We start from the raw sequence: 19,959 nt of genomic DNA, 5'->3' as shown, positions 1-19,959 counted from the left end.
GCTTTTATTGGCAAGTCTTCCTGTGGGACGCTCCGACAACTGCCTGCTCCTGCTTCACATGCCTACAGGAGACACAGACATGCCTCAAGCTATCTGGAAAGGTTCTGATATTCTCAAGATGGGAAAGATAGGTATTTTGGTACAAACCTTTGCTCCAGCAAAGGAGATCTCAGAGGAAAATGGGCTCTCTGCTCCATCCCTCACTGAATTGATAGGCATCCACGTCCACATCCTAATGTTCTCCCAAACCCCATGAGTATGTATATTCCCACTCACTCCTTAAGGGACCAATAGGTATTGCAAGTACAAAGGAGCTAAATGAAAACAATCTGAAAATACAGTCACACTACTTTTCAAATTATCTGTATTTAGAATCAGAGAGTTGGAAGGTGCCTCATGGGCCATCAAGTCTAACCGTCTGCTCAATGCAGGATCTCCACCTAGAACATCCTCAGCAGGCAGCTGTCCAGCCTCTTTATGAAGATGTCCAGAGAAGGGGACATCCCTGGGAACAGAATCATAGAAATGTATATATGTAATTAAATTTATATAATTAAGTTTCCTCATTATCTTCATAACCATTCTGTGTGGCAGGTCAAGAAGAGAGAGAAAGAAAGAATGAGAGAAGCAAAGTATGTAAGTGACTGGCCTAAGTCAGGTTCATAGTAAGTTTTATGGCTCAGAGGTGAACATGGATCTTCCAAGCCCCTTTCTGATACTGTATCCACTATACCATACTGGTTCTTCATGACAGTCTGAGTGATGCTGAGTCACACATTTTCAAAGGTACGTCTGTAGCTGTTTAGCCTGCAGGAATATGACTGCAGCAGATTGTTGTTGTTACAATTATGTACCTTGGCATTGTAAGTGAAACTAAAATGGAATCTCTCTCTCTCTCTCTCATGCACACACACACACCAGGGAAGGTAGGCTGCAAAGCACCATGGGGATGAAAGATGAAATTAGTCACTTTAGGAATCATGCTAAAAACTGAAAATGGGCTTCAACGAGTAGATGTTATCAGTGAAGTCCTGGGGAATGGGGAGAGGAAACAAGGCCATCCCTATCCAATGGACTCACTTTGGCCACCCTGAAGGTTCCTCTGCAGAGAATCCCTGCAGGTTCATGTGCGATGTTGGATATTCTTCCGAAATGGCACAGAGAAAAACCAGTGGATGGATAGCAGGGTGCCACCTAATGTGTTCTAATACAATTTGAAATTCCACGCTGATGTGAATCTGCCCCCTGCTTGGTGAAAAAGTTCATCTTGTTAAAAGAGCTTTCTTGTTTATTTTCTTCTCTATCCCACCCCCGCTCCTGATGTTTCACTAAGGTCCAGAGTTTGTTTTTTTTTACTTTGAAAACCCAGCTGTCATTTCTGATTGCCCTTTTCCAGAAAACAAAATTACGACCAGCTTGCCATTTTGACCAGAAGGAGAGAAAGCAGTGTCAGAGAAAGAGAAAAATACGTCCTTGCATCTTAAAACTAGGCTAGAGGTACCAATACCCACACACACACACAAGTTTGGACTGCAACTCCCATGGACTCTAATAATTGACCACCTTGGCTTTGATATCTGGGAGTTAAAGTACAAAAATCTGAAGAAATAAAGTTTCTCTAACCATGCAGTAGCCTTTTGAAGAACTCTGACATCTTCTGTCCTGTCAAAGAAGTTTTCTTCTTTATGGGCTAGGCCACAAAAAACAAACACATACTTATAGAATGGGCGGATACATGGCTTAGAAGTACTACATGCAAAAAAAGACCTGGGGGTTACGGTTGATCATAACTGAAAATGAGCCAGCAGTGTGATGCTGCAACAAAAAAAGTGAATGCTGTTTCAGTTTCCATTATTCAAAGAATAGTGTCCAAGTCAAAGGAGGTAATAGTCCCACTGTACTCTGCTCTAACCTGACTTCATCTAGAGTACTGCATTCAGTTCTGGACTCCGCATTTTAAGAAGGATATAGAGAAGTTCATGAACAAGCATAGTATCATGGGCCTGTTACAGACAGCCAAAATAAAGCTGCTTCGAGTCACAGTGGAGGTATGGTGTTTCAATGATGCATGCGTCCTAAGAGTCCAGAAGCCACACCAAAGCCACACTCCAGTCCTTAGGAGTGGAACATGGCTTTGGTGTGACTTCTGGAGTCTTAGGACGCATGCATCATTGAAACACCATACCTCCACTGTGACTCGAAGCAGCTTTATTTTGGCTGTCTGTAACAGGCCATGGTTTCAGCACTGCACTACGACTCTGGAGATGAGGATTTGAATCCCCACGCAGCCATGGAAACTCACTGGGTGATCTTGGGCAAATCACACTCTCTCAGACTCAAGGAAGGCAAAGGCAAAGGCCCTGTGAACAAATCTTTCCAAGAAAACCCTCTAATAGTTTCGCCTTAGGGTTGATATAAGTCAGAACAACTTGAACAACTTATTCCAGACTAAGTGCCACCATTATAATAGGGCTTGGATGCAGTAGTGTGGCGGCACGCACCATTCATTGTATCTAATGGAAGGGGGGGTCTGGACCCCCTGGACCACCCTCCTGGCTATGTCCCTCACAATAGGAAACCTGGCAGTTTCATCCTTATCACAACTGCACATGTACAGGGTCATGCACAGACATGGGAAGTTTTTAATACTTAGTCCTCACAGGAAGGCATAAAAATATTAGTTTGTAAAATTAAGAGAGAGCCAATATGATGTAGTGGGCAAATCACACTCTCTCACCCTCATGGCAATGGTAAACCCCCTCTGGAGAAACTTGCCAAGAAAACGTAGTGATAGGTTTGCCTTAAGTTTAACATAACTTGGAAATGACTTGAAGGCATGCAACAACAAGCAGGGAAGGGTGAGAGAAAGAGGATAACAATCCAAAATGGCTCAATGAAGACTGGACTATGTTCACTCCCTTCTTCATAGCCAGGATTTTAGGAAGTGGGGGGTCCAGACTAAGTGCCACCATTATATTGGGGCTTGGGTGCGGCGGCGCAGCAGCATGCACCATTCATTTTTCTAATGGAAGGGAGGGTCCAGACCCCAAGAACCCCTCCCCTTGGCTACGTCCCTGCCTTCTTGGAAACACATAATATTGTGGACATTTGAGCACCAGTTTGGAAGGAGGGAAGCGAAGGAAGTAAGTAGAAATTGATCTGTAAATAGCCCCACACAGTTTGTAGGAAAGAAGGTTGACTGGGGACATAGGATGCTTGTCTTGAGATCCTAATTTCTCCCAACTGCATGTCCAGGGTCCTGTAAACGCTGAAGGCATCTGGGCACTTTGAAGATAAAAGAGGCTGTGTGGGAATTTGTCATACCCAGAGAAAACACACTACTTCCAGCTTAGAAATATTCCTGACATAAATTTTAAAAATCATTCCCGCCTTCTGTCAGTATTATTGCATATTTTATAAGAATCTTTCCCCTGTTAGTAATATTTTGTACTTTATTACTATGTGTATGTATACTATTTATTCCCTAACTTCATTAATTTTAACAATTCATTATCTTTATATGAATCCTGTCATTTCATTTTATCCTGCTATGGTCTAAGGACTAATGCAATAAACGTTTTACGACAACCACTACTGTGTCTTCCTCCGAATTAATAATTCCTCAAGACTGTCTTCACTCTGAAATAGCTGCTTGTCTACAGTGAATGACAATATGGAACGGCTCACTGTAATGACTGACTGAACCTAGCCCATATTTATTTTATTTATTAACATTTTTAAACCTGTAATATTTCTGTAATTAATAAAGTTAATGACAGGCTACTCCATCCCAGGATTTGTACTAGACTGGAAGAACATGACAGAATAAGAAAGATTCTAAAAGGAAGGACAAGAGTTTGCTTGTAGCTGCACACAGCGAAGTAACCATAATATTTAGCACTACATCTTGTTAAAATTCTGCTTCAGAGCTTCTAACTTATAAGTATTATATTAGACATAATTCATTTTTTTTTTAGAGTTAGCATGTCAGCTGTTACAAGTTGCTTTAAGAGTGACATGCTAGTAATGAATTCAGACACATAGCCATGTAACAGCATTAAGACTATGTAAAAGAAAGACATTTGTAGCATAAGCTTTCATAGATTCACCAGATGCATCTTCTCTTCACTCCATGCAGCTGGTGAAGTAGATCCAGTCTATGAAAAACCTATTCTACGAACTTCTTTCTCTGTCTCAATGGTACTATAAGATTCCTTTGCATGCTAGTAATGTTACAATGTTGATTATTATTATTCATGATATATTTTATATATTTACATATTTGTTGTTGTTGACTGCCCTCGAGTCAATCTCAACCCATGACAACCCTGTGGATGAGACATCTCCAAGAACCCATCTTCCACTGCTCTGCTTAAAGTCCTGCAAATTCATACCCATGACCTCTTTAATAGAGTCCATCAATCTAGCATGCACCCTTCCTTTCTTTCTACTTTCCTCTGTATAATATAACATAACATAAAATAAAATATTGTACAATATTATATATTATTATTTTACAGAAATAAATTTAAAAACTAGAAAATATAACCAGAATGTCTCCATTGAGTCCCTATATAGGGAGAAAGGCGGGCTTTAAGAAAATAAAATAATAATAATGATGATACCATCTAATCCGTGTTTTAGAACTCAAACGTTTAGTAATAATGAGTAAATATAACTTATTATAGTAAAATATGATGACATTATCAGTTGTTATGTCATTTTCCAAAACGAATATTGCTATGCTCTCATTACCACATCCTACACCAAAAGTATTAACCATGTGAAGTAAGCCAGGCTGTCTCAAACTCACCCAGTGAATTCATGGTTAATCAGAGATTTGAACTGAATCTCCCAGTCTGACACTCTAATCATTATGTCAGCAAGACTCTCATTTGCTGTTGTTAACTGCCCTTGAGTCAACCTCGGCTCATGGCAACCTTGTGGATAATACATCTCCAAGACCCCCTGTCTGCTCAGGTCCTACAGACTCAGGTTCATGGCCTCTCTGATTGAATCCAACCATCTGGCATGGAGTCTTCCTCTCTTTGTGCTGCCCTCTTACCTATACTAGCATTGTTGTGTTTTCCAATGATTCATGCCTTCTCATGATGTGGCCAAAGTATGGCAATCTCAATTTAGTCTTCCTGGCTTCCAGGGGAAGCTTGGACTTAATATGTTCCAGAATCCATTTATTTTCTTAGCCATTTAGAGTATCCTCAGCACTCCAGCATCTCATCTCTAATGAGTTGATTTTTTCCCTATTGGCTTTCTTCACTCTCCAACATCTGTACATGATGACAGGTGGCTTGGATGAGCCCCACTTTGTGTTCAGAGTTCTATCTTTACACTTTAAGATCCTGTCCAGAACCTTCATAGCATCCCTTCCCATTTCTATTCTTCTAATTTCTTGACTGCAGTTTCTGTTTTGATCAATATTTGATCCAAACTAAGAATTCTTTGTCTATTTCAATTTCCTTATCATTTAGGAGGAATTCTTGTAGATCTTTCATAGGCATTATTTTTGTTTTCTTAATGTTCAGCATTAATTACACTTTGGGAAGCTGAGCTAGAGATACTGTAGGAATAAGCAAGGAGCCATTCTTGCACTAAGGACTTTTTCACACGGGGACCTATGTGCTTCCATCCTGAAAATGGTTAAAGTGTTGGCATCCTGGAAGAGCAAGCAAATTCGCTAATGCTTATCACACACAGAGCACAACAAGGGATTAAAAGCACATTACTTAGACAAAAAAGTGGGACGAAAGCGAATTTGGGTTTCAGACGGATGAGGACAAATCCCCTTGCTACCTTGGAAATAACTGTTTTGCAAATGTTCCAAACTGTCATTTCCACAAGTACACACACATGCTCCAGAGAGGGAAGGGAAACTGGGGAGCAAAATCCTCTTTGCCCCAGAAGCTGTTTTAGAGGAAGACAGGCTGAGGTTTCCCTTTGCAAACTCCCTTAAAACCACACACAAACACAAACACTCACACACACTAGAGAAAAAGAGGAGGTGACTGGTCCATAAACTTGCCTGATTTCAGTGAGGGTTGAAACTCCCAGATGCCCTCCTTTTCCAGGACATGTCCTCCATTTCTCCCTCCATTACAGGACGAATTCCAAAACGTTCTCTCTCTTGCTCTCCATCAGCTGTTCCCTGTAGGAGGAAGAGACTACCCGCACAAGGGAAAGAGAGGTGTGTGCTGTGTGTGTATATCCCTTCAAGAACATGCTGTGTGTATATATCCCTTCAAGAAATCTGGGAACAGGGAGAATCCGGGACATGGTTTTCAGATTGCTGCAATTATGTGAAGAGAGCGAATTCGCAAATGAAATTAACATGAAAACACAGTATTTTTGCAAAAATACTTATTCCCTGATTCATCTCGCTTTCTCTCTGGAGTCTGACAGGTTTGCGCACAGTGGCCTCTGAAAAGCAATTGCAAAATTATCCCTAATGCCCTGGATGAGTCTGCATTGTGATCAGTTTAACCTTCCAATTTCCCCCGTGTGAAAAAGTCCTGAGTTGCACTAAGCAGCTACCTTTGGTGTAGTTCAGCAGGCTCTTCTTAGATTTTTATGCAGATAGTGCTAACTTTCTCTGAAGAAAACTTGGCAAGAAAACCCCACAATAAGATCGCCTTAGGTTCGTCACAAGTCGGAAATGACTTGAAGGCCCACCACCACCACCATTGGCCATCACCACATTTTGTGGATAAGAATTTCATAGTTTAACTATGTGCTGTGTGAAAGACTACTTCCTCTCTGCTGACTCACCTACCATTAAACTTTATTTGAACTCAGTGGCATTGTTCTAAGATATAACATACCATAACTCTCTCTCCTTGTATGTATGTATGTATGTATGTATGTATGTATGTAAAATATCAGACCACTAGGCAACAAATTTCTTCTCGACTGCTTATAACAGAAAGCCTCTGAGATTGGAGATTTTTTGGGGAAGCAAGTCAGAAAGCCTGAGAGAGGGCACCAAGAGGTGAAGTTCTTTTATGGTTAGCCAAGGAAAGCTTGTGTTCTTCTCAGGTATTCTACACTGTCAAACCACTTCTGAGCATGTATTTTTGCTGGGAGGAATGAAGGCACTCTGAGAGGTGCCAAAACCAGCTTTTTCCAAGCACTTACTGTGAAAGAGCTGTAGGGTTGTTGGAGCTATTTTTAAGGTAAGGAGTCGGGCTCAAGACTAGCAGGTAGATCATTATGAATTCTGGCTGTTTGCATGTATGTTTTTACAATACAATGAAAACAGAGGATACTATGAACCATCATCATCACAGTCATCTGAACTGAAGCTGTTCACAATGTGCCCAACATGAAGACAATGACAAAAATAAATAAATAAATAAATAAATAAATGGAATATTGCACAATAAATTAAAGTATAGTTAGTATAGCAAGCAACTGGAAAATACGGAAGACCCTATTAAGCAAATGCAAGGACGGCTATACAGTTTCTTAACAGATCCTGCCCTCCAACAGCACCCTCTTTTAAGAGTAAAAGCTGTGCAGATATGTTACAATATATAGAACTGAAGACAAAACTCTTAAAAGAAAATGCAGGACATGCTTATCTACCAAGCTTGAGATATAAAGGATCTTGAGGTGCAAGTCCTAGAGTTAGGAGTGAGTAATGTGGAATTACCTTTTCATGGTGCCGGGATTGCCTTCTCCTGTGAGACAAGAGTCTATGCTGCTGGTAACCCTGCTGCTGTTAGGTCTTCTGCAACAGAAAGGCTTTTGCTCAGGAGCCATACTAAATCTGCCAAACAGCTACTGGGTCACAGCAGTTGTAGTGGGTAACACTGGCGGAGGGTCTATCAGAAACAATGGCAGTGGCACCATAGCTTAGATGTGTTAGTAGTGCACAGAAGGAAGCACAGTGAATCCTTTTAAAGTGTCTTTTACTATAAAACCTCTATGATAAGACAATCCAAACTGAAAAAAGAGATAGTGCCAGAAAATGAAACTCCCAGGTAGGAAAGCACTTAATGAGCTATTGGAATACAGCAGAGGAAAACTATAAGTAGCACTGTTTCTAAAGATGGAACTGAACTCAAGATGAAAGGATGTTCAGCTGTTGATATGCACAGATGTGAAAGGAAAGTCTGAAGCTGTACACCCCTTATGTTAGGACCATGGAATGTGAGAAGCATGAATTGGAAAGTCTGGCATGTATAAAAATTGCAATACTTGGGCTGAGTGATCTAAAATGGACAGGAATGAGACATATTCAATCAGATTACTACACTGTATTTCACTCAGGAAATAAAAATCTAAGAGGTAGTGGGTGGTATTAATAGTGAGGAAAGATGTAGCAAAAGGAATCAGGGAATATAATGCAAAGTTTGATAGAATAATATGAATAAGATGCCATGGAAAACATCGATTTGCACATAATCCAAGTTTATGTTCCAGCTACAGAAGAGGAGGAGACTGAAAGGTTCTGTGCTGAAGTCCAGGAGAACAGTTTATCACGGAAGAATTCAGAGACATGGCCCTGCTAGTCTGTAATACCAGTATGCAAAGGGATCTTGTAGCACCTTTGAGACTAACACCAAAAGAAGCTGCAACATAAGGTTTCATAGGCCGAATCGCACAGGCCAAATAAAGTGGCTTCTGGCCACTTTGGGGGCATGGCATTCAGAGCTGTAAGCTGCTCTGGTGCTGTGATCTGGTCCTTTGGACCAGATTAGATAGGAGCAAAAATAGCAGACATGGCAGCGGCTGGCTTGGGACTGTGGCAGTGGCCCACTTTGGAAGCAGGTAATGTGGTCACTTTGGAAGTGGACTGTGTGGTCATCGTGGTCCTGGCCCGATTGCAGCTGCTTTGGGGGCATGCATAATCTGAATGCCATGCCCCCAAAGTGGCCAGAAGCTGCTTTATTTAGCCCGTGCATTTCAGACACAAGTCTACGAAACCTTATGCTACAGCTTCTTTCGTTGTTATTCTCAAAGGTGCTACAATATCCCTTTGCATACTGATGTTACAGGGCCGTCTGCTTCACCCCTTGGTTTACTTCCTCAGATGTATGAAGTATAAATGCATGCCATGTATCTGAGAAAGTAGACCAAATCTATGAAAGTTTATGCTACAACTTCTCTGGCATAGTTCCTCTCAAAGGTGCTACAAGATCCCTTTATATGAAGGACCAATAAGTGGATCAAGCTTGAATTCTCCCTAAAGGTCAAAATGACCAAACTGAGGCTATGATAATTTGGCCACATCATGAGACAACGTAACTTATTTGAAAAGATGGTAATACTTGGTAAAGTGGGAAGCAGTAGGAAAAGAGAAAGGTAGATAGACTCAATCAAGGAAGCTATAGCCCTGAGTTTTCACGACTTGAGCAGGGCTATTGATGGCAGGGTGTCTTGAAGGCTTCTGATTCATATGGTGGCCAGACGTCAAAACTGACTTGATGGCAATTAACAACAATGTGGTGGCACGTTGTGTTGATATTATTACTTGGGTGGGAAAAAAGAAATACAGATTATGAAGAGCTCCAAAAAATTATCTCCAAACTGAGGAACTGGACATTAAAATAGAAAAAGAAAATTCACTTTCAACAAATGTAAAAAATGTGCACTCCAGCCACAGGAGAAAGAGAAAAGGAGGACAAGCAAACCCCCACGGAAGCACAGTGAAGGTGGTGGCACCCAGCAGAGGAGGGACATTAGGGAGGTGTGCTCCCACCACTTGCCCAGGCTGCCCTCCCAGGTACCTTCCCTTCAGTGTGCCTGATGTTTCCATGTACACCTTGGCCACAATATCACAATATTCAATATTTTGGAATTTTGGGTGGTCCATGTTGACAATAATTCTTACTATGGGATGAGGAAGGCAATGCATCATTGTGCTTTCTGGATCTTGCTCAACCAAGCACAGCTCCACTTCTGTGTTTCAGTCACTATGGGTACTTGCCCTTAACACTTGACACTGACAGGGATTCACAGTAGGGCAGCTTGTTACTGCTCAAATACCAGCAGCTTCTACAGCAAGCACCAGAAACTGGGAAAAACTAGGCTTCTCTCATCCAGCTCCTGCAAGCAATGGCATCAGCATTTTTCTTCAGGGATGCTGTTAGTCAGCCTCTAGCATGAAAGTGTCAATCCACCTTTGAAGAGGAGATATTAATATGTTTCCTGCACTGCCACTAAATAAGAGTGCTGCTTCCAAGGAAATTAATGCATACACTGTCACCCACCATCTTCTTCTGGAAAGTGCACAGTAATAAACCTGCCATCTGTCTGGCAGAAAACACCAGGCCAATTAATACATCCATTCTCAAGAAATTGTCCGTGAAATACTTTGCTCAAACTAAAGTGCTGCAGGCACCTTCCCAGATTAAAAGGAGATGTAAAAGACAAGGAGACCAGAAGCAGAGAAGGACCAATAAGAAGAATGTGTGTACCCCTCTCTCTTTCTAACTTTCCCAGTGTTCAAAATCCTTTACATACTTTATTAGGAGTAAGAAAATTAAGGACCCTGATGTTTTATTAAGCTTGTAACCGCATAAATGGACTATCTTTTTGCTGCTGGTTCCTCTTTAACTTCTGTAACATTTCTTGGCCTCCGACATCAATAAACATTACCACTGCCTTACCTCTCAACTAATTCTGCCTCATATTCTCTTTTGCCCTGTTCCTGGGCATCAAGTGCTCACCCAAAGGAAATTCACAGTGCAGGAGACAACCAGGGATGAGTCTGTCCAGGGACAAGGATGAGCAGTTAGAAGACATCAGAGTTTCAAGAGAGAAGGGACAGAGGCTGGCCAAGAAGTAGATAGGAGAGCAATCCTACAAGTTTCTGAAACAGTCAAGAAGTGAGCCAAAGTGTGTGCTTAGGTCAAGCTAAGGGAGTTTAAGAATATGGAACATGAAGGAGCTGGAAACAGGAGGTATGACTGGTTTACGATCTGTTGTTGTTGTTCTTGTGTACCTTCAAGTCACTTCCAACTTATGATGACTCTAAGGCAACCTTATCCTGGGGTTTTCTTGGCAAGATTTGTTCAGAGGAGGTTTGTCATTTTCTTCCCCTGAGGCTGAGAGCATGTGACTTGCCCAAGGTCACCCAGTGGTTTTCATGGCCAACTAGGGAATTGAACCCTGGTCTCCAGTCATAGTCCAACACTCAAGCCACTATGCCATGCTGACTTTCTTCATCCAGAGGCTGAAGGCTTCTACGCAGTCATAAATTCCAATCTGTTTGCATACTGTGTCACTCCTCCTCTTACAGCATGGCAAGATATGGTCCTTCCGCTCTTGCTCTTTCGGCAGAAATGTAGATCACAAAGTTGCCTTGACCATTTAAAAACTCTCCATAGCCCCCTGTCTGATCGGATCTGATCTCACCTCATCCAGCACTGTGCTGGCAAAACCATTCACTCCTCATTTTGCATTTCACTTTGATCATGTGACACACTTCTTAAATCTCTAGATTCGTTTTTTGTCTGCTCTCAAGTGCTGCATTCATTTCTCACCTTCACTCTCGGAGGCTTCTACAGTCCTGTCTTCTGCGGTTCTCCTTATCTTTTTGCTGTTCTAGCCCAAAAGCTACATCCACCAGCTGTATCATCCCTGCCCCACTCCCTCCACTAGGGAAGAGATGGAAGACAATCTTTCACAGAAGACAATCCTCTATTTGAAAGGTTGTGAGGCCTCTTTTTGAAGTTGTCTTCTATTTGAAGGTCTGTTCAGTTCAAGTCTGATTTAAAAATAAAGAACCATAAAAGAGGGCGGATCGAAAATGTTGAGGCTGCCCATCCACAGCTGGAACCAAGACAGAAGATGCATGGCAGGGTCCAAGGCTGGCTGGTTTAAACCTTGGTTTAAATCAAATGACTTTTAAAAAAAATAACAAGTCTGGGTTTAAAAAAATGATTACTGATATATATATATATATATATATGTATGTCTGGCTGTTATGACGATTCTACAACCATCTTATTGGAACAACAATGGCTATTTGAATGTAAACATTTTAACTTTTACTATTTATTGGCAGATGTTCATCGTTAAACCAATGCCCTGTGTGAGTTGTTTATTCACCTTATTTCATAGTGCAAGAAATGCCATGTAGAAACAAATACTTCAACTAACTTAAGTTCATCCAAAACAAGTTGCTTTAAAAGAGCACTTTTTAAAGAACAATAATTATTTATGCTAATGGCCATAACATCTGAACTGCATTTTGCTACTTAATTTTCTGGTTTAATCATTTATTGATGTTTTTCTATACTCTTATATAATGTACCAAATTGCCAATATATAGTTTTATTGAGAAATGTAAATTATAGCAAAGCCTAATAACTTTGAATTGTAACTGTTATAGAGCATTAAAACATGGTTGATCCAAGCTTTCTAATACATTAAGTAATGTTTTACGGTATTAATATAATAAGCAAGATTCAATTTTTTCATTAAAGGTACAGTTGGAACCATGGGGGGGTTTAAATTCTTCTTTCCTGCTCTAGAATAGTAACTCCGATCTGGATCCTAGCTTGGAGGCAGGGATGTAGCTAGGATTTTAGGAAGGGGGGGGGTCCAGACTAAGTGCCACCATTATAATGGGGCTTCGGTGCGGCAGCGCAGCAGCACACACCATTCATTTTTCTAATGGAAGGAGGGGTCCGGACCCCAAGAACCCCTCTTTGGCTACTTCCCTGTTGAAGGGGGGGACCCACTGCCTCTGCTGTGGTTCTGAAGTGGATCAGGGAGGCCCCTGTGCCTGAAAACTGCTAAAAAGTGGTCTAATAAAATAAATGTATTAAATGTATTTTAGGTATGAAAAATTACAGGTGCAAGTGAGCAAAAGGTTAAAGCTCCCTTCCTCTCCCTTAAGGCCCTAGATCTATAATGTCTCCAATGCACTTCATCCAGAGTTTAACTGTCACAGCCAATGGGAATGGTAGCTTGTTGTGGCACCAGACTGCAGTGTAGATGCAAACTATGTCTTTGAAGAACTGTCTAGTTTATGCCTGAAATTAAATATAAATGTGAGTAGCTACAACAAGCGCCTATTCTTTCCCTAGAATCATAGAATCGTAGAGTTGGAAGAGACCACAAGGGCCATCCAGTCCAACCCCCTGCCATGCAGGAAATCACAATCAAAGCATCCTCGACAGATGGCTATCCAGCCTCTGTTTGAAGACCCTATTTAGATCTCCCTTTCCTCTGCTCCTCTCCTTCTATTGGCTCTCATTCTAAATTTTAGATTGTAAGCTCCTTTGGACAAGGGCACCCATCATCTGTGTTTTCTGTAGCACCGTGCATATTGGTAGCAAATGAACTACAATCACATGTTTATTGGATCAATATGATGTCTGAAATTGTTAACAAAGAACATCTTGAGCAAAGAATATGCTATAAATTGGGGGGGGGGGGTGATTATGCAACCCTACAGACATTGCTGGCATGCAGTTCTTCACCATTAGCTATGTTGGATCTGGACAACTACATGATTCCCTCCCTGGGGTAAGTGGACAGCTATTAAATCCCAGCCAAGTATAGTATGGCCATTAAACAGAGGCAAAGGCCTTGGAGTGTTTACCTTGAAATAGCATTCCATGCAGTTTACTAACTTAAAGCAAGGCCATCCATTCTAAACCCCAGTTCACATCACCTCCCACTCTTGTTTATGTAGCCTTATCTCAGTCAGTATGGTATCATCAGGTTCACCTTGGAAAAATTCCGATACATCTGACACTGCTGGAAGACACATGGTTCCTCTCCCACCTACTCCTAACCTGCTAAGATCAGTCTTTGAAGGAAATGGCTCATTCACCTGGAAGGACTGTCCCTCGTTGCCCTTTTAATTCCTCTTTCTGCTTGCAGCTCATCCTTTTAACACCAAGACAATCAGAGGTATTCATACAACCCCTGGGACCACCTGCCACTGGCCTATTCTCATTCACATGCAGCAAAGGAGGAGGCACGCAATACAGAGAAGAGTCAATGAAGATGGTTGGAAACAACGTTCTGGCAGAAAAAGCCTCTTGCTGCCCCCTGCACACCCCTCATTCAGGGTACCCCAAGGGCCATTTCATTGTGAATTCCATTGTTGATTCCTTCTTTTTAACAGCCCTTGGGTCAATCTCAATTCATGGCGACCTTGTGGATGAGACATCTCCAAGACTCCCTGTCTTCTACTGCTCTCCTTACATTTTGCAGACTCATGCCTGTGACCTACCAAACTGAATCTAGTCATTTGGTGTGTAGTCTTCCTCCCTTTCTACTACCCTCAACCTTTCCCAGCATTATTGTCTTTTCCAATGAGTTGTGCCTTCTTCTGATGTGTCCAAAGTACCACAGCCTTAATCTGATCATCTTGACTTCCAGGAAGATTTCAGACTTGATCTGTTGAAGGGTCTTTTTGGCCGTCCATTGTATCCTCAGCTCTCTCCTCCAGCACCACATCTCAAATGAGTTGGTTTTCTTTTTATCTCATTTTTTCACTGTGCAGCTCTCATGAGAAATACCATGGCTTGGATGATTCCAACTTTAGTGTTTAGTTGTATATCTTTGCTCTTTAGGATCTTTTCTAGCTCTTTCATGGCTGCTTTTCCCATTTCTAGTCTTCTTCTAATCTCTTGACTTTCTACAAGGTCTATAAGAGACATTAGGATTAATACAGCTTTTCCAATTAGGTGGGTGGAACAGCAATAATAAGAAGGTGGCTGATGAAGGATTTGTAAACAAGAACTCTGCTTTGAATGTCTTCCTTAGAGTCAGTGCCACACACAAATGGTTCCTGTTCTGCTTCCTTATAAAGAAAAACCCTCAGCATTAATCAGGGTCATGTAGTGGTTTGAGTGTTGGACTAGGATTTCAAGAGACCAGGTTTCGAATCCCTGTTCCGACCTGGAAACATACTGGGTGACCTTGGGCAAGTCATAGTCTCTCAGCGTCAGAGAAAAGCAATGGCAAAGCCCCCTCTGAACTAATCTTGCCAAGAAAACCTCATGATATGTTTGCCTTAGAGTTGCTGTAAGTTGGAAATGACTTGAATGACACAGCAAAACAGCTGCCAAATCCTAGAATTGTACTTACATGACTGCTGCCTTCAGGAAAAATTTGTCCTATTCCTTTACAGTTAGTACCAACATACTGCCCACCCATCCCACACAGAACTAAAGAAATTGGTACTACTGTTGCTTCAGTACAAAATTCTCCAATCTAGTGCCTTCCAGATGCGAGACACTAAAGGGCACACCATGCCCAGCCATCCACTCTGATGTATTTATTTACTGATTTTTAACCTTCTACCTTGACCTTCTGCCAACAAATTATTCCAATAGCAGAATACAATGTAAACCTTAAAAAAAAAAATTAAAACGCTTCAGTGAAATTAAAATGTCCAGCCTGTCCAAGTCCCAACCAGTTTCTGGAATTAATAAAAATAATTATTAAAATTGATTATACATAACTGTAGTCTGACCTTCCCAGAATGGTGCTTTCCAGGTGTTTTGCATTACAAATCCCAGCACTCTTAACCAGTGGCTATGCTTGCTGGTACTAATGAGAGTCGCACAGTGCATGTATGTATTGTTAGAGAAGTGTTTTGAAGTTTTGATTGAAGAAGCAAATTAATTTTCATTTGAAACTATAGGATGTTGGTTTTGTTGGGTGAACAGATTCAGCACCAACATCATCATCATCATCATCATCATCATTATTATTATTATTTTATATACCGTCTTTCTTCCAATACAGGGACTCAAGGCAGTGAAGATTTAAAACAATACAATTTAAAAACTGTACAACATTAAAATGTATAAATATAATTTTTTTAAAAAAATTAAACCCTTTTTAAAAGTTAAAACAGATATGCATTAAAATTGAATGTTATAATACAACATAAAATTTAAATAGCACAACATTCCCAGACCTTATCAATTTGTCAAGGCCTACCAACACAAGAACATCTCTACCTGCCGCCGAAAGGACACCAGGGATGGAGCCATCCTCGCCTCCCTAGGGAGGGAGTTCCAAAGCTTGGGAGCAGCCACTGAGAAGGGAGATACAATCCTTCAAATAGCCTAGACCCAAGCCTGTTTGGGACCTCAGTATTCGCAGACTTGCCATCTACAGATTTAGGCACATGCACATTGTGGTGCTGCCATTAGGGACAGCCCCATTGTCCCCAGTGGCGGTGCACGTATGTGGCTGTGCTGCCATTAGGCAACATTGGAAGTCCCATTGTCCCTAATGGCAGTGCGGCCACACGCACACACTACCATTGGGGAGAACAGAACTTGATAATCTGTGGATTTTGGTATCCATGGGGGGCGGGGGGTGGAATGGATCCCCCGTGGATGCTGAGGGCCCAATATAAGTAGACTACACTTCTCCTGTGTGTGTATAATGGCTGTGTAGGACTGGGGTTGATGCTAGCTGCTTCTGTGCTTTCAAAATTAAGGTTGAAAATATGCAGTAATATCAAATGGATAGCTGCTTTGATCCTGAGGTTCATAGCAGGTTTAGAAGCTCTGGGTTGACATTTTATTGCTTGCCAAATCCAGTTAAAAGGGAGGGGGGGGGGAAATCAAGTTGGAAAGCTGTATTATGGAACTAGGGCCAAAATAAATGTTCCTGATGAGAAATCTACACGTAGGACAAGAGGCCACTGTCAGGTTGAAATATGGAGAAACAGAATGATGCCCATTTGGCAAGGGTGCAAGGCTGCATTCTGTCACTCTGTCTGTTCAACCTGTATGAAGAAAACATCATCTGAAGAGGCTTGGACACAGAAGAAGGAGAAGTAAAGATAGAAAGAAGGAATATAAAAACCCTAAGATATTTGGACAATACCACACTACTAACTAGCAGAAAATATCGCAGACCTAGAGCAACTCCTAAGGAAGATCAAGGGGGGAAAGTGTAAAGGCAGGCTTAATGCTGAACATAAAGAAAACAAAAATAATGACCAAAGAAGATCTACATAAATTCAATCTAGGCCTTACATTGCAGAATGAGACCAGTTCAGCATTTTTAATGAAGTTCTTCCCCATCTGAAACAGTGTCATACAGAAGGATGTAGCTGTCCAAAAACATTTTGCTATAGGGTTGCCTATTCAGATAAGGCAAGGCAGTCTAAACATGGCTTCAAAACCTTCTTTTCCATGAAGATGGCATGATACTAGATTGGATATTGCTGCCTTTGAGCTAATTTTGGCCTAGGATGATCTCTCAGGAACACTCAGGAAAAACCAGGAAGATCAGAAGAACAGAATGTTAACAAGATGACACCAGAGTAAAGAAGCCGAAGAGGCAGGATGGGGAAGAGATGACTGTAGGGCCTGCCAACTGATTCCAGCCTCTTTGCCAGATGGAGAGAAAGCTTCCTACCATCATTTGCCTGACCAAGAACAGCTGTGTATTTATTGTATTGAAGGATACAGTAGGCAGATTCACTGAAAGACAGACATTGCTATGCTAGATGCAGATGCCAACAACATACTGCACTTAGAAGTCAGCATGACAGAACTCAGTGGGACTTCTTTTTGTGTCGGCATGTATCTAGTATAAGACTATACTGATAATATCATTTTCTTGTCTTCTGAAAAATCCTAATTGACTTGCCAATTTAACAGCTAAATTGTGAGTTGATCAGTCTTTCCCAGAGGTTGAAAAAAAAGTTTAGGGACCACAACCTAGTGTGAACAATTCTAGCTGTTGTAGTCCAAAAAGTAGTTTTTCTAAGCTCTGTCCTTTTCTACCTCCACTGAATTTTAGCACATAGAGCATCAGTGGCAAGCCTCACAAGAACAGCTATATAAAGAAACTTACACAATATTTGCCATGTTCATATCCAGTGATTCAGCTAGGCTAGGCACTTTTATTTTACTCTTCTCTCTGGAGTAAAAATAGTAAAGAGATACATGAGCTTGTCCCTCTTAACTATGGGGACTCAAATAGAGGAAGGAAGGAACCCCATGGTTTGCTCAGAGTGGAGTGAATCTATCTGTCTCTTGGCATAAGTTGTACTCAGGCTTTGAGATTGTATAAATGTGTCACAGAATCATCCTAGCCTGTGCATAGCAGCTGCAGGGGATGGGGAAACAATTTGAAACACAAAAGGGGTAGAAGTCAGAAAGGACTGTGTACATAACCAGCAGCACTGCTGCAGTAGGTTTGTAATCACATGGCAGAGGTTGGAGAAGAGAAAAGGAATGTGAAGCAGAGCAGTGGTAGTAGGTCATACCCTCCAACATTTCACAGATGAAAACCAAGGCGCGTGTGGCCAAGTGTATATCAGTGTGGTCAAGATGACAAATGTTCCTAATGAGGAAGAATGCACAAACCAGGGAAGGCTGCAGCAGTTTGCTTTCACCTGACTCTACTAGAAAGGGCAAGATTCTGCTTTGCTCTCCTCCTCTGCTTAGTTAATTGAATGTAAATTACTTTTGTGCTTTGAAATAAGTTTGCTGCAGCTGAAATAAGCTGAGGCCAAATGGGGGAAAGTGGGAAGATGAGAGAGAAAGTGGGACATTTAAAAAGTGGAACCATTAAGGATTAATCGGGACTGTTCTTTCCAAACTGGGACAGTTGGAGGGTATTCAGCACCTCCTCCATCACCCTTTATATTCCCCCCCCCGCCCCTGCGCACACACTTTTCTTAAGATAAAACAGTCTAACAGTTCTGGTACATACACATTCACATGCACTGGAACACTTTTTTGGTGTGCTCGTGAATTACCATTATCTAGGGACAACAAAGATGGTTCTTGAACTGAAACCCACTATTTACTTGAACTGGCAGTTAGTTACAACAAGAGTTCCTACCCATAATTTGATTCTTTGATTTTTTTTTTCTTTGAAAACTACTTTTGCAAGACAGAGAAAGATAAAAGACAGTATTTGGTGCTTTATTTTCTCTTTGTTGTTGTTGTTGTTGTTGTTGTGTGCCTTCAAGTCATTTCCAACTTATGGTGACTCGATGGCCTGTTACACACTGCCAAAATAAAGCTGCTTCAGGTCTCTTTGGAGGTATGCTGTTTAAATGATGCATGGGTCCTAAGAGTCTGGAGGTCGCTCCAAAGCCACGCTCCATTCCTAAGCACTGGAGTGCAGCTTTGGTGCAGCTTCTGGATTCTTAGGATGCATGCATCATTTAAACAGCATACCTCCAAAGAGACCCAAAGCAGCTTTATTTTGGCAGTCTGTAATAGGCCTATGGCAAACTGATCATGGGGTTTTCTTGGCAAAATTTGTTCAGATGAGGTTTGCCATTGCATTCTCCTTCCTCTGAGGCTGAGAGAGTGTGATTTGCCTGAGGTCAAACCCTGATCTCCAGAGTCATAGTCTGATGATCAAACCACTACACCATGCTGGCTTTCTTTATTTTCTCTAAAGGTAAAGGTAGTCCTTTGACATGAATGTCTAGTCATAACCAACTGTAGGGAGCAGTGCTCATCTTCTTTACTAAGTCAAAGAGCCAGCGTTGTCTGAGGACTGCCCTGGTGGTCACGTGGCCAACATGACTGCACCGAATGCTGTTATCTTCCCACCAAAGTGGTACCTACCTATTTGCATTCCCATGCCTTCGAACTGCTACGTTCTAGTGATGGGAGCTTACCTTATCATGCAGCACTCAGGCCTCAAACTGTCAACCTTCTGATCTTCTGATCATCAGAATTGGCATCTTAGCCACTAATCCACAGCATCCTTTATTTTCTCTACCTGTTGAAAAAAATAATCCCAAATGGGAATTGTGTTGATTAATCCTAAACTTGGCAACAGTTTAACAGATGAGTACACACTGGTCTTTTCCTAATCCCACATCATGCATCTGATATTGTCAGACAATCTTCCTCCTATGTATTGGTCTATAACTTCCAAACTACCCCCAGCCATTATGGCTGGAAATGGTGGAAACTGCACATAACACATCAGGGTAGCACTAAGGCCTGTTACAGACAGCCAAAATAAAGCTGC

Source organism: Sceloporus occidentalis, unplaced genomic scaffold (genome assembly GCF_023333645.1).
Source record: "Sceloporus occidentalis isolate IW3139 unplaced genomic scaffold, rSceOcc1.0.p SCAF_4, whole genome shotgun sequence".
Taxonomy (NCBI): Eukaryota; Metazoa; Chordata; class Lepidosauria; order Squamata; family Phrynosomatidae; genus Sceloporus; species Sceloporus occidentalis.
Note: the sequence above shows the minus strand (reverse complement) of the source record.